Raw genomic sequence first — 13,938 nt, forward strand, 5'->3', positions numbered from 1 at the left:
GATGGCTGAATTAAGTTTTTTTTTTCGCATTAAAATTTGGTACTAAGCTTTCAAAAAACATTTGCATAACCTCTCAATCCACTAGGCCGCACATCGTCTCCCCTGTCTCTATCTCTCTCTCTTTATTCTCGCATTTTTCTCCTCATCTGAAGTTTGAGAGGGGGTTTTTGTGTTTCCATTTTGCCACCTGCCCAACATGGTAGTTGGTTTAGGCTTCAGACAAACGTGGCTTGCCTCGTAAGCCACAAGTCGACTTGTCAGCTCAAACTCTCTTCCTCTTTGTTTTCATAGTTCTCTCTATCTCTCCATCCTCTCTTCCAAAATTGGACACGGTGCTTTTCTCTTTTACCCGCCTTGGCAGGTGCCTAGAGATGTAGGCAAACGGCTGACAATTTTTTACTTCACGGTACCCATAATGGTTCATGGTGGACAGCAGTGCACTGAAACAAGGACAGAGTGCAAGCTACGAGAGAGGACAGAGAGCTGATTTCAACTAATATTAATTTCAGGAAGAACGCTATGCATCGTGCACCCTACAAAAGAAAAAAAAAGGGAAGTGAGATCCGGCGTATACAGCGCCAAGCTAGTAAGAGAGTACAGGTTCAAAAATTAAGATAAAAATAGTGCAGTCGTTGACAAATGTTGTGCTCACCTGGTCGATGACATGTTTTCAGAGCATATGACAGGGCTGGAAAATACCGGTGGCCCGTAACACGCCTGTGTCAATGTAAGTCAAGATGATCACCAGCAGCGGCAATAGAAGCAGCGTGACTACACTCCGTGATAAAGAAAGGTCTCTCCCATGCTTCTCAAATAAACCTGGTGCTGTGCTAGCTATATCGGCATTATCCTCACAAGCTTCCTGATGTCATTCCCAGACCTAACTTTCTGCCACTTCTTGATAAGATAGGTACGGCTTAAAAAGTTAAACTCATTTTCAGATACAAAATGAGGTGTACACTTAAGCTGTTCCTTTGAGGGCATGACGCGACAACACTAATTGCTTTTGTACGCCGGCTTCTATCGCGAGTATTATTCGCGTTCATTCAGTGTGCTGCTCGCTTAACGAGTTGTCTGATTTTTTCCTCTATTATACCGCATATACCAGCATACAGCCATAAAACCCCACACTGTATTAAAGATAGGACATAGATGTACAGGTGCGGACGTAAGTAAATGGAGCACGCTTTCCGTTCAAATTAAAATCACTCCTTCTGTACCGGAGATAAGAAAATAATGTTTGACCAAGTAGAAGTGCACTGTCGTCTACTACCGGTTCGCACATACCACGAATGACAGTTTCAATTATGCAACGCGTGAATAAAATTAGAAGCAAATAGAGTGCTCCGTTTACTTTTGTCCGCAGGAGTACAACTCTACTTTAACGAAGCGGTGTATTGGACGTGTCCTGCGCGGCTTAGAGGCACCGTGTAACACTAATGGGTTTGAATTGTTCCCGAAGGCTATATTCTGACCTCCCATCTGGAAGTTGAAGCTTGCGTTGTCAGCGCCTGTCAACTTTACGACGTCTTGGGACACCTCGCATCCCAGCTACCAGTCAGCCCACGGCCATGTCAGCTGCCAACTGCCACGTGCCATGGCCGTGATTTTCTCTATCACAACGTCAACGCTGTCAATGACAACAGCAACGCCAGATGCCTCCAAGAACGGGGCCTTTAAAGCTGTCCCATTTAACCTTCAAGGAGAGCGAATAGTCTAGTCACCTCTTATAATATATGTAAAGAACGCTTTCATAGATTTCTTTGAGCAATGGTGTTTATTTCTGAAAGTGACTACTGGTTTATGAAGAAAAGGCGGGTGCACCTTCAGGAGAAACGAAGCAAGTAGTAGTAAATAGCTTCAAAAGTGGCTATCGCAAGAATTGAGGTATTCTTGTAGCCTATTCACGCATCGTTCAGTTTGTCCGACATATAGCGCACCACAAAGAAGCGGCACAAACTATAGGCCACTCCAACACTGCTTACAATGAGCCAAAAATGGCGCTTGACCAGACGACCGCCATTTATGCTACGCTAACTTTTAACACAGTTTCTCGGCCACTGCGAACGAATGTTGCTCAACTTATTACGCGTGCAAAAAAAGAAATTGTTTACACTACACTTTCCTCTTGCTTTGTTCTGCCCACTGGACAATATTTGCCATAATAGACACATAGATTTTCTTTGGCTTATTGCAAGTCTGCTCTCGGTTGTTACTAGCCTTTACCAACCACGTAACCTCGCACATACCCTGTAAACTCAGCAAGTTCCCCCCGAAACCGAGCGAGGTTATAAGCCCCCAAAAGTGCCAGAGATAACTAAAGCGGGCTTGGCCGACAAAATAGCGTCGACAGGATAGCAAAACATGTGGCTTGACCTCCTTTGTGTTGTTTAGGCTATACGGCTGTTTCCATGTTCTTTTGTCCTAAAAGTCCCTCCGAACACGAGCATAGTTTAGCAGCTTTCGTCATGCGCTTATTAATACGTGAGCCTTAAGTGGCTATGCTTGAGTTTTTCACCAGAAAATCGTAGGCACGATTGCGTCGAACTTAGGGGAGATAGAAAAAAGAAAATGACTGCAGTCGATTGGGGATGAAAAGATGTCATCATGAAAAACATTTGGTGCATGTGGAGTTATTATTTAATAAATCATAGCCAAATAAGTCAATCGGATTTCAAAATGGCCAATCGAAGTAGTGGCGACGTCCAAAGTGATCCCGTGATACCACACTACCGGACAAGTGGTACCTCACTTCTGGTCACGTGACCTTCGAGGACGTCGGAATTGTGACTTTGTTATGTCACCGACGGGATGTGACGCAATTGCGTTTCGAGAGCATTGCAGAATCTGCACTGGAGAATTACGTAGGCCTGAGCGTTCCTATACTGCACTAATTGGTACATCACACGCCCCTTGTCCAACAGAATCAGCCTTCCGTTGAACGCATCACAGCCCACCGGTGTTCTCTAATTGGTTTACAGAAATGGAAAGGTGCAGTATATGTCACTCGCGGAATCTCGCTGAAACATCTCGCATGTCGCGGAGAAATCTTGTGGACACGGGTATTTTCACCATGAGCCTAGAAAAGCTTTCGCCTGAAGAAAGGAAAAGAACATGCGCAGCTTTCTACACAATGTCGTCAAAGGCGCATCTGCTATTATAATTTCTGCAATCCGAAATCTCTAAAAGAGGCACGTGATATATCGTGTGCAGCTGCAACACTCAGGCTTCCGCATTTCGTCACTGCAGATTCAGTAGTGATTCCGGATCACTTTTAGTTACGATTGTTAGCCACAGCTGCCATGGCGACGTTTGCCAATTATCTATTTGTTAAAGCTTGGTGACAGATTCGCCTATTGGCTGAGCAGTGCTTATTGGCGGAAACGGCTAAATATCGATATGTGCGAGGGCGAACCCGAGGTTATTGGCGAATGCCAGTTGTGGTGGAGGACGGGTCTTCAGGACTGGCGGCGGCCCGCGTCCGCCGATATGAGAAAGGTCTTCGCAAATCGAGCACGCGTTCTGGGGGTGACTAGTTGAAGCCATGAGTCGGCAGAAAGTGAGCTGAAATAAAATCATGCGATCGAGTTTCTTTAAAATTAACGAAATAAAAGTTCTTCACCACTGAACAAAGCGTCAGAGTTTACTCATCAACGATCGACATGCGCTGAGCTTTGCAACCATCAGTCGCAAAGTAAGCCTCCCATGGTTCATCATCCATCCTTTCTCACTTGCATTACCACCATGCAAAGGGAAAGCTTCTTCGCCTACAGAACATCAAGAAGAAACGTGGAAGATATTTGTGACTTACGGCGTCCCGCATAACCACTTTTCCAGCCCTCTAATTTGCATCCTAAATTGTCATCGATAGGGAAACACAAGGCATGCAAATGTCTCACCTAATACACGGCACCAAAACATCAACATTCACTAGCTTTTTTACACATCTCAAACGGTACTGTCTGAGATGTGTGGAAAAGCTAGTGAATGTTGATGGTCTGAGATGTGTGAATTGAAGAGAGCTTAAAAATTGAAGAAAGCGTAATCCAAGGTGTAGATAATTAGATTCTGCCGTCGTTAAAAACTAGTGGTTGAAGGCATTGCCTGCAACCATTAGTTTCAACTATGGAGTGAGGATTTCAACTAAGGAGGTCATAAAAAAAAAAACTGGAGTAGAAGTGGTGACAGAAACATGAAGCCGGCGTCCGCCATCTCGGGTTGGGCAGAAATGCATAGCAGATGTTGCGTATTGCCGCGAGTAATTCGAATCTTTGTTTGTTCTTTTTAGAGAGCCGCTGGCACGCGGCCTTGCCACTGTGAATCTAGCGCGCGTATCGATTATGTGTTGTTGTCCCGAGACGATGCTGTATCATTTTGTTGCGCAAGGTGCGACGAGATCTGCCTCGAGGATTCCAGCCACTCGCTTATGTTTCCACAATGTTCCAGGGTGTGCTAGTAACAGTTTGCGACTTTATCTGTATGGATCTGAGCCGACTTTGTATGGTGCTTCGGCCCGTACAAATTCCTCCGGCGTATCGGACCGCTTTATCATGAAGTCATCCCCGACGGCACGACCAAGTCTCAGGGGCGCAGAACAAATCGTCCATATTGTGCGCCTAAAGCCTTATAACGCGCGTTAAAGGCCCTAGCTATTTTATTTCTTGTATTTTGTTTACTTGTTGCATTTGTTTATTTTGAGGGGGGAGCAACGCCGAATATGAGATTATGACTAGCAGCTTACCGGTATCGATTAAGAGGAAAGTATACAACAGTTGCATCTTGCCTGTACTCACCTATGGGGCTGAAACGTGGAGGCTAACCAAGAGAGTTCTACTTAAGTTGAGGACAACCCAGAGGGCTATGGAACAAAAAATGGTAGGGGTAACATTAAGAGATAGAAAGCGTGCAGAGTGGGTCAGAGAAATAACTCGTTACCGACATTCTAGTGGAAATTAAGAAGAAGAAATGGACATGGGCAGGACATGTAGTGCGAAGAGAGGATAACCGATGGTCGCTGAGGGTAACAAACTGGATTCCAAGGGAAGGAAAGCGTAGCAAGGGGCGGCAGAAAGTTAGGTGGGCGGATGAGATTAAGAAATTCGCAGGGGTGAAGTGGATGACTCTAGCACAGAACCGAGTTAAGTGGAGAAATATGGGAGAGGCCTTCGCCCTGCAGTGGGTATAATCAGGCTGATGATGATGATGATGATGCAACGCCGCAAATCATTCGAGTTTTGTTTGTTCTTTTTAGACAGCCGGCACGCGGCCTTGTCACTGTGAATCTAGCGCGCGTATCGATTATGTGTTGTCGTTCCGATACGATTCTGTATTATTTTGTCGCGCAAGATGCACCAAGATCGGTCTCGAAGATTCCGGCCACATGCTTATGTTTCCACAATGTTCCAGGGTGGGCTAGTAACAGTTTGCTGCTTTATCTGGGTGGTTCTGAGCCGCCTTTAAATTGAGCGTTGACGAGTGCGACGGGCATTCTTAGTTCGACGATCGACGAGTACGTTGGCTGCCGTCGCCGCCGCCGCCGAGTTGCTTAGTTCCTTTGAGCGCGCAAGTCAGCCCAGTAATGATTTAATTACAGTACTATCACGCCTGTGTCTTCTTTTGGCGTCTACGGCCTTGTCACCACTACGTGACAATAAGTGACGCGGTCAAACGTTTTCCATTTGCCTTATAATGATCCCACTCTTGTATCCGATATAGAAAAAGTCACTTTAGTGAAAATTTTCTTTAAGGCAACATGTTTGATTATTTCAGTCCTATTTAGTCCTCAGCTTGCGGCTGAGTGGTAAGAAATTAGAGCTTTGGGAAACAAAATGACTAACAATCGGGTGTTGCGCGAGCCGCTTTGCCTAGTTGTTTTTCCCATGCAAACGAGACTTAAAATAATGCGTAATGAATTACACAATGTTAATTCATTTTCTCTATCTCTCTTTAACACCCATAGTAAAACCCGCAAATGTTTCTTTTCAGAATTTCTGAAGGGAATATTTTGTTGATTTTGCCGCTACTGTGAAAAATTGGAAAATATCTTCTATGGAAGGTATTTGTCCAATTTAATTTTCCAGTGTGTATTACCTACTAAAATTTTAATTCCTTGCGGTTCATTCATTCATAAGTCCGGAATATTGTGGTTATAAGCACATTCGAAATGTGTGGACCAATGAAGGAATTTAAGGAATCAAGGAATCAAGTTAATACAGTGCTATAAATTTTAGAGGGGAAATAGGTCATCAATAAGATGCAGTAACATGTGCATTTTTTATATTTACCAAATTAGTTTATATGAGAAAGGAATTTCTCGAAATGAGGTCACCAGATTATTTACTTGAAAAACATAAGGGATGCCAGAAACAAAAAAACTAAGAAATTGATCCCAAATTCCATCAGAACCGTTATATATACAATACCGCGCCCGCTATGCAGTCAACTGCTAACAGAAATAATCATGCAATGAGCATCACATAGATACACAGTTATATAGAAGATCCAATAAATTACTTTGATATGAACACTCCGAATTTAGTGTGATCTTGGCGAGTTGTATTTATACACAATGAATCGAATAGTATAGCTTGGCGCACTCGTGCATTAAGAAATGTCGGAAGCTGCAGTTTGCTCAACTGCATTCTCTTTACGACGCGTTGTACAAATTGTATATCAAATTGCAAAAATATGCCTACAATCGGCAGTAAAGCATATTTCAAACGTCGCCATTTCTAACATAAAATTACATAATGCCACCGAATCATGAAGCGGAATGCGAGCATATATATGCGCTCACTAAATTCAAAGCGAGCCCACAACTATATATTAGCACCATGCAGCCTTTTATGCTTAATAAAGCTGCCTGTATCAGTGTGATGGTCTGTTTATTAGTTACAACAGTATATGTTTCTTTTTTTTATTGAAGCATAGTGTGCTATGTTTTTCCTCTTGTTTTTTTTTTTTTTCCTCAAAATAGTGAACTCTATGGCTACTCAGGTTTGTAGCATGCTTTGAATTACATTTATTTTGACAAATAAATATAAATAATGAGGACATAGAATTAGTCCAGTGTCATTATGGCTATCGGTTAGACATGACACAACTTATGTAACCTCCTGTGAATGCTCCAAGACACCCCCGGCCCTCAGTCGCCAGCAGCTGCGAAGCAACGATACGGCGGCGGTCAGGCCTTCAGCGCAGCAAAGGTTGCTAAGAATTTCTGGCTCCGGACAGGCCACCATTGTAAACTGACTCTGACAGCGTTTAACGTTAAAAACCGAGCTAGTGAAGCTGGTTGAGCACTGCTGTTAGAGGAAGTAGAGGTTATGAAATGGGATGTCTTAGGGCTCAGTGAGGTTAGGATGCCGAACGAGGCGTATACGGTACAGAAGGATGGGCATGCACTGTGTTATCGAGGTTTACCGGGGAGCCGAAAATCAGGGGCAGGGTTCATTGTCAATGAGATATAGCTGATAATATACAGCAATTGTATAGCATTAATTAGAGGGTGGCAGGCATCGTAACTAAGCTTAATAGGCGGTATAAACATAAGATTGTACAGGCCTTCTCGCCTATATGTAGTAATCATTACCAGACAGTCGACAGCTTTTACAAAGATGTAGAATGGGGAAAATAAAAACGTAGTACACTGTACTAATGGATCACTTCAATGTTAAGGTAGAGAAAAAAGAGGCTGTAGTTGAGTTTGAAGAGCGCGATACCTTACTAATCATGATTATCTTCTTCAGCAAACGGAAGAGCCTGAAATGGCACGGAAAAGCCTTAACAGAGGGACTAAAAAAGAAAATCACTCCACACTTTCTTTTAACCACGACATTATGTAGGATGTCGAGGTAATCGGCAAAGTGCAATGCAGTGACCGCAGGATGGTAAGGTATCACATTCTAAATCTGAAGAGGGAACGAAACAGATTAGAAAGAAGTCCATCAATGAATTAGCGATGAGGGGCAGTACAAAAGAATTCAGGATCTCGCTACAGAATAGATATTCAACTTTAGTCGATGATGACAGCTTTGCTCGGATGCAATGAACAATAATTCCGGAGATATCATTATTGAGTGCGCAGTAGAAGTAGGTCGTAGGATAGTTAGAATTGATAACGGTAAACTATGTAAGGAGGTGAAAGATTTATTAAGAAACGCGTTAAGTATGAAAGCTTCCAAACCAAATCACAGGATAGAACGGGAAGAGATATAAAAGGTAATCAATAACCGTAAAGAAGCCGACATTGGAAAATTGAGCATGCCTTAAAGAACGCGGGCAGCCTTAAAGCGGCGAAGAAGAAATTGTACATAAGCAAATATCAGATGTATGTGCTAAATGACAAGGTGGACAATGTCACCACGAATATGGACAAGGTAGTCAAAGTAACCGAGAAGTTCTATGCTGATCAATACAGTAGTCGAAGTTGTCAGAACAATAATGAGATTGGCAGTAATAAAAAACAGTGAGACGTTCCACCAGTGACGAAGGACGAGGTTAAGAAAGCATTAGAAATTATGAAAATGGGGAGATCAACTCGGAAAAATTAGGTAAGAACAGACTTGGTGAAGGAGAGGAAGATATCGGGATAGCAAATCTGGTCACCTTGTATACGGATTTCCTGGTTTCATCGACGGTACCGGAATCATGGAAGAAAGTTAACATTATTTTCATTCATCAGAATGAAGGCGATAAAAATACAGACAAATTAGCTTAATATCTGTTACGTAAATGTTTGCTAAGGAAATCGACAACAGAACAGGACAACCTTACACTTCAACCAAGCAAATGATCAAGCAGGTTTTCGGAAACGGTACTTTACTATCGATCATATCCATTCGCTGTCTCGTTGCCGCCTGGCTCAGCGGGTCTTGCCAAATATGTTTGCGGAGACCGTGGTTCATCTCCACAAATTTGGTGACTCCGGACTTCACGTCTTCGCTCTCTGCTCCTGCCCTGCGCTTGCATCAACCGCTTCGCTAAGCCTACCAGCGCCCGGAGCTAGAGACACCGCCTACATTCGATCATGTAAGCCATGGTCACGGATTTCTCCACTCATGTACCGCCTCCGTCGCCTCACACGGCGTCACCTCATGAGTCCGTGGTCTCCGCTCTCAAGCTCCCTCTCTTCTTGTCATCGGACTCGGAACTTTGGTTCCTCACCATCGAGGCCTTGTTCCGTCTGCACCGTATCACTTCGCAGGTGACCATGTTCGACCACGTTATTGGCGCGTTCATGCCTACTACTGCTGCAATTGTTCCAGACGTCCTGAGGTCTCCGCCTTGTGAGTTTGTGAGGTGGACGAGCCCACTGAGCATCTGCTCTTGCACTGCACGGTCTCACGCCATCACCGAAAGATGGCACCATGCCACCGCACGCGCTCCGTGTCTCTCAGCTCAACGTTGGGGGTAGCCGGGCGGCCACGACCAAGAAGAGACCAAGAAGCGGGTGGGCCATAGCGCGCGCACGTTAATGCCCAAACTGCGTGCATGCTTACTGAATAACATGCGAGAGCGTTACTGTGCCTTTGTGCGCATGCAATATGTATGTATGTGTTAAGTTCAAGGCTAGGGCATGGCTAGTGAGTTTCGCGTCCGTTACAAAGGGAGTAGCCAATAAATTCAAATTCAACTCAAAATGCGGACCTCGAGCCGTATATAAAACTCATGAGTCTGGAATTTTGTGCATTCTGCCAAAACGTGCGGTAGGGTGCCCTTTTCGCTTTTGCAAAGAAGACAGCGCATATCGTGTTCCGCAGAACACGAAGAGGGACAGCGGTGCGGCCATATCCTGCTTGGAGCGGGTTACCCACCTATGTAACAAGTTGAATAGGGCCATGGAAGCCAGGTCAGTGTCGCGCCTGTCCAGGATGTCATAGCTCCTTTCGCTGGCCGCGACGGCCAGGGAGAATCCGCCACGTACTCTCCAAGCAAGTACGTTGCGGAATCTCCGAGGCCTTCGCGAATAGAGAAAGGAGCCTTGACATCCCGGACCGAGGCGTGGCACTGACCTGGTTTCCATGGCCCTATTCATCTTGTTACATAGGTGTGTCATCCGTCCCAAGCAATATGATATTGCTACACCGCTGTCCTTCTGGCGCCACCATGTGGCCGAACCATATCTTGGCACGTGGCCGAGCGTGTTCTTCGATTTTGAGCCTCGCCGCATTAAAGGACTAGCTGGGTTCTTCTACTGCTTGCCACGTTTGTCGGTGAAAATACTGTAAATGCTAAAACTACAGTTCCAGCTATGTGAAAGTAGCAGTACTTCTGTTCGTCTGCGTCTTTTCTATAATTCCTCTAAACAAATATTCTAACCGCTTTATTGGTAAAATATTTACTCCGTTAAAACTACGCTCTGAATTTCGAGATTTGTTTGAGATTTGAGGTGAATTTCTAACGTGTTCTTGTCTGGACGTAAAATAACTTGCTTTCTGGACAAGTGTCAGTGTGCTCTCTCACGTAAACAAGCACAAAAAACAATAACATATTTTGCTGCATGGTATGCGTACAAGTGCAAATGATCGAAGCCGCAAACATTTTTTCGAAGGCAAGTTACGCACAGCGTCAAGTAAGAAAAGAAATAATTCTGACGCTTCCGCATTGATTTTGAACAAATTAAAACTGAATGAAATGTCGACAAACTTTGTCTACAGGTCCACACTCAGTTTTGCTTAGGAATTGTACTCTGTTCTTCGGCTGCTTTCCTAACAATGTAGTACCTATATATCCTCTATAATTTACTACTTAGCTTGAAAATGGCCCTTTAGGCATACTGGCGACCGACACTTTGATGCCAGAAAAGCTTTCAATCAATCACTAAATGAAGACGCTCACATCACAGCCAGTGAGGTCGAATTGGGCCTCTTCTTCAAGTTATGTTTTCTGCTTATCACATAGTTTGATCCCTTATTGTCAGTTAGTCTAATTAAGAATAGAATGCGAAATCAACTTTATAGATGTCTGAAAAAAATAGTATGATATCGCATGCTTTGTGCCGAATGACGCGCTGCAACCATCACATGATAAAACATATAAGCAACAACGTAATAAAATAAGCTAGAGCTAAATGCATGTGGTTTTCTGAAACCAGATGCGACAAATTTTACCAAAATTTCGTTTAGGGTTTTTTTACAGACCGCGACTTCACGTTAGCCTTGTGCACTAACAGACAGGTGGCGAGCTTCTCTTTCACACACTTAATTCTTCTCTCCTCATCGTTGCCTCACATTGCCTCCTCGATATTTTACCGGCGCTGCGACAGAGGACGAGGGACAAGAAGAGACGACAAGACAACTGAAGGTTTAATGAAACATACAAGGAAAACCCTCTGGAGACACATGCCAGTTTTTTTCTTTCTTGGATTCTATTTTGGAGTTTGTTAACAAGAACAAATACCACGTAATAATAGGTGGAGTCTTCAACATAAATTGGCTTGCTGATAACAGTGTCAAGCAAAGTTTGGAAACACTGTTGAACTGCCACCTATGCTGGAATGTTATAGAGTCACCCGCAAGAATAACACTTACTTCCTCAGACTCTATTAGACCTGTTCATCACAAATTTCGAAATAACCCGTCTGAAATGTGGTGTTATTAATTACGCGCTAAGTGATCATCTTCCGATCTTTATGTTCATTGAGCATACTGTCAACACTAACAAACACTTCACACAACCTATCTATTACCGTGCTATAAACCCAGAAAAGCTATCGTCGTTTCGCGACCGTTTAGTTGGCTTAATTTGGGCTGACGTGCTTGCGTCGACTGACCCCGAAGACGCATACAATAAATTAATGAAAAAAAAATTATCGATGTCTACTACGACTCATTTCCACTAGTTATGTTAAAGCGGCCTAAAAAAGCTCGTAAGCCATGGGTCACAACCGATATAGTTAAGATTATTAAAAAACATGACAAACTGTTCGCTACGTTTCTGCGTACTAGAGACCTTGAAACATTGAACAAATATTAAGAATGCCGAAACTTCGTTAACAAAGAGTTACGTGCAGCCAAAAGGCGTTACCACACGAATCTTTTCAGTGCATCTACTGGGCGATCGGGGGATGTGTGGAAGGTCCTGAATTTTCTAACCGGGCAGTCTCCCGAAACAGTTTCAAAGGTAACGATAGATAACACAGAATTAAGTGGGGCTGAGCTAGCCAATGCATTTAACGATATTTCCTTTCCGTGGCTTCGGCACAAAATAGAAATATGAATAATAATTTATGTTACATGGAGCCAAGCAATGGTCACACTATGTTCTTTAAACCAGTCACTAAGGATGAAGTTATTGCAGCGTTTGTGTCACTCAGCAACAGCAAATCGGAAGACGCACTTGGCCTTCAAATTACACCAATCAAGTACGCCATTGACGTAATCGCACCCTATCTGACGCATGTATTTAATATTTGCCTATCACCAGGTGTGTTCCCGCGCAATATGCAGTCTGCCAGAGTTACCGTAATCTATAAAAAAGACAACAGAGATAATCTATCGAATTATCGTCCAATTTCTATTCTTCCTGTCTTGTCCAAAGGATTCGAAAAAATTATTCTTCAGCGCTTAAAGGCCTTTTCCGACAAGCATAATATAACTCCGGCACAGTATGGTTTCCAAAAAAAAAAACAAATCAACCGAGTTAGCTCTACTCCCTCAAAAGGAGCTGATCTTACAAAATTTTGAAAATAAAAACATTCTGTTTGGCATTTTTTTAGACTTCACGAAAGCCTCTGACCTTATCAACCACCGAATCCTCCTTCAAAAGTTGGAACACTATGGCATTCGCGGTAAAGTCGTGTCTTTGTTATCGTCTTATTTACAACGCCGTACACAGTTCGTTGATATTAACAGATATTGCTCAGCCGTGAAATCAGTAGCTTCAGGCGTTCCTCAGGGGAGTATTTTAGGGCCATTCCTGTTTTTAATATACCTCAATGATATTGTTAACATTGATAAGTCTGCTGACTATATTATATACGCCGATGATACAAGCATCGTTGCGGAACCATCGCTATACAAGCTATACAAGCATGTTTTTCTCCGGACAATCAAGCCTCACTTTAGCCGAAAGAGCAAACAGGACATTGGCGCTGATAAACACTTGGGCAACTGAAAACGAACTGAAAATTAACGTTGATAAGACCAAAGCAGTTATCTTCCATCCACGCAATAAGGTTTTCCATCTTCCATTCCTTGTGATCAATAACACTCCCATTGAAGTAGTTTCGCAATTTAAAACTTTAGGAATAATTTTCTCTGAGAATATGTCATGGGACGACCAGGTTACCTACCTTGTGAGGAAACTATCGCGCACAACTGGCTATTTACGCCGCCACTGTTCACTGTTTCCCATTTCTATTAATATATTGCTATACAATTCCCTGTTTTCCTCAGTCATGAATTATGGCGCGCTTGTCTGGGCAACTACTACACTCGGAAATATTAATAAACTTTCGCTTGTACAGAAAACTGCAATTCGCATAATTGGTAAAGTGCCTTCTTATAAACACACAGCCGAATTGTTCAAAACGTTTAACATTATCCGTATGCAGTGTCTACACCCCTACAGACTGATCCGCTATTACAAATCGGAAAAAAAAAAAAAACAAAATAATTCATTAGCTGAACTAGCCAGGCTCTCGGCGAACGATCCTCTGTATTGTACGCGAAAACCGGAAAAATGGAAAGTTGACGTTTGCCGTACAATATACGGGAAACAAATGTTGAAGGTTTGCTTGCCATCCCTCCTTAACGAGCTTTCCGGAGAAGATGGCACAGACATCACTGAAAAATCATTCAAGGATTTCCGTATTATTTTTTTGCACAAATACATATAGTAATATTGTTAGTTTCTGTGTTTGACCATGTCATATGTACTCATTCAGCTGTGTTTTCCAGTGCTATGCAATTTTCGTTCATCATATCTGTCATGGTC

The sequence above is a fragment of the Amblyomma maculatum genome, chromosome 9 (genome assembly GCF_055883805.1).
Source record: "Amblyomma maculatum isolate TAMU_Amacu chromosome 9, ASM5588380v1, whole genome shotgun sequence".
Lineage (NCBI taxonomy): Eukaryota > Metazoa > Arthropoda > Arachnida > Ixodida > Ixodidae > Amblyomma > Amblyomma maculatum.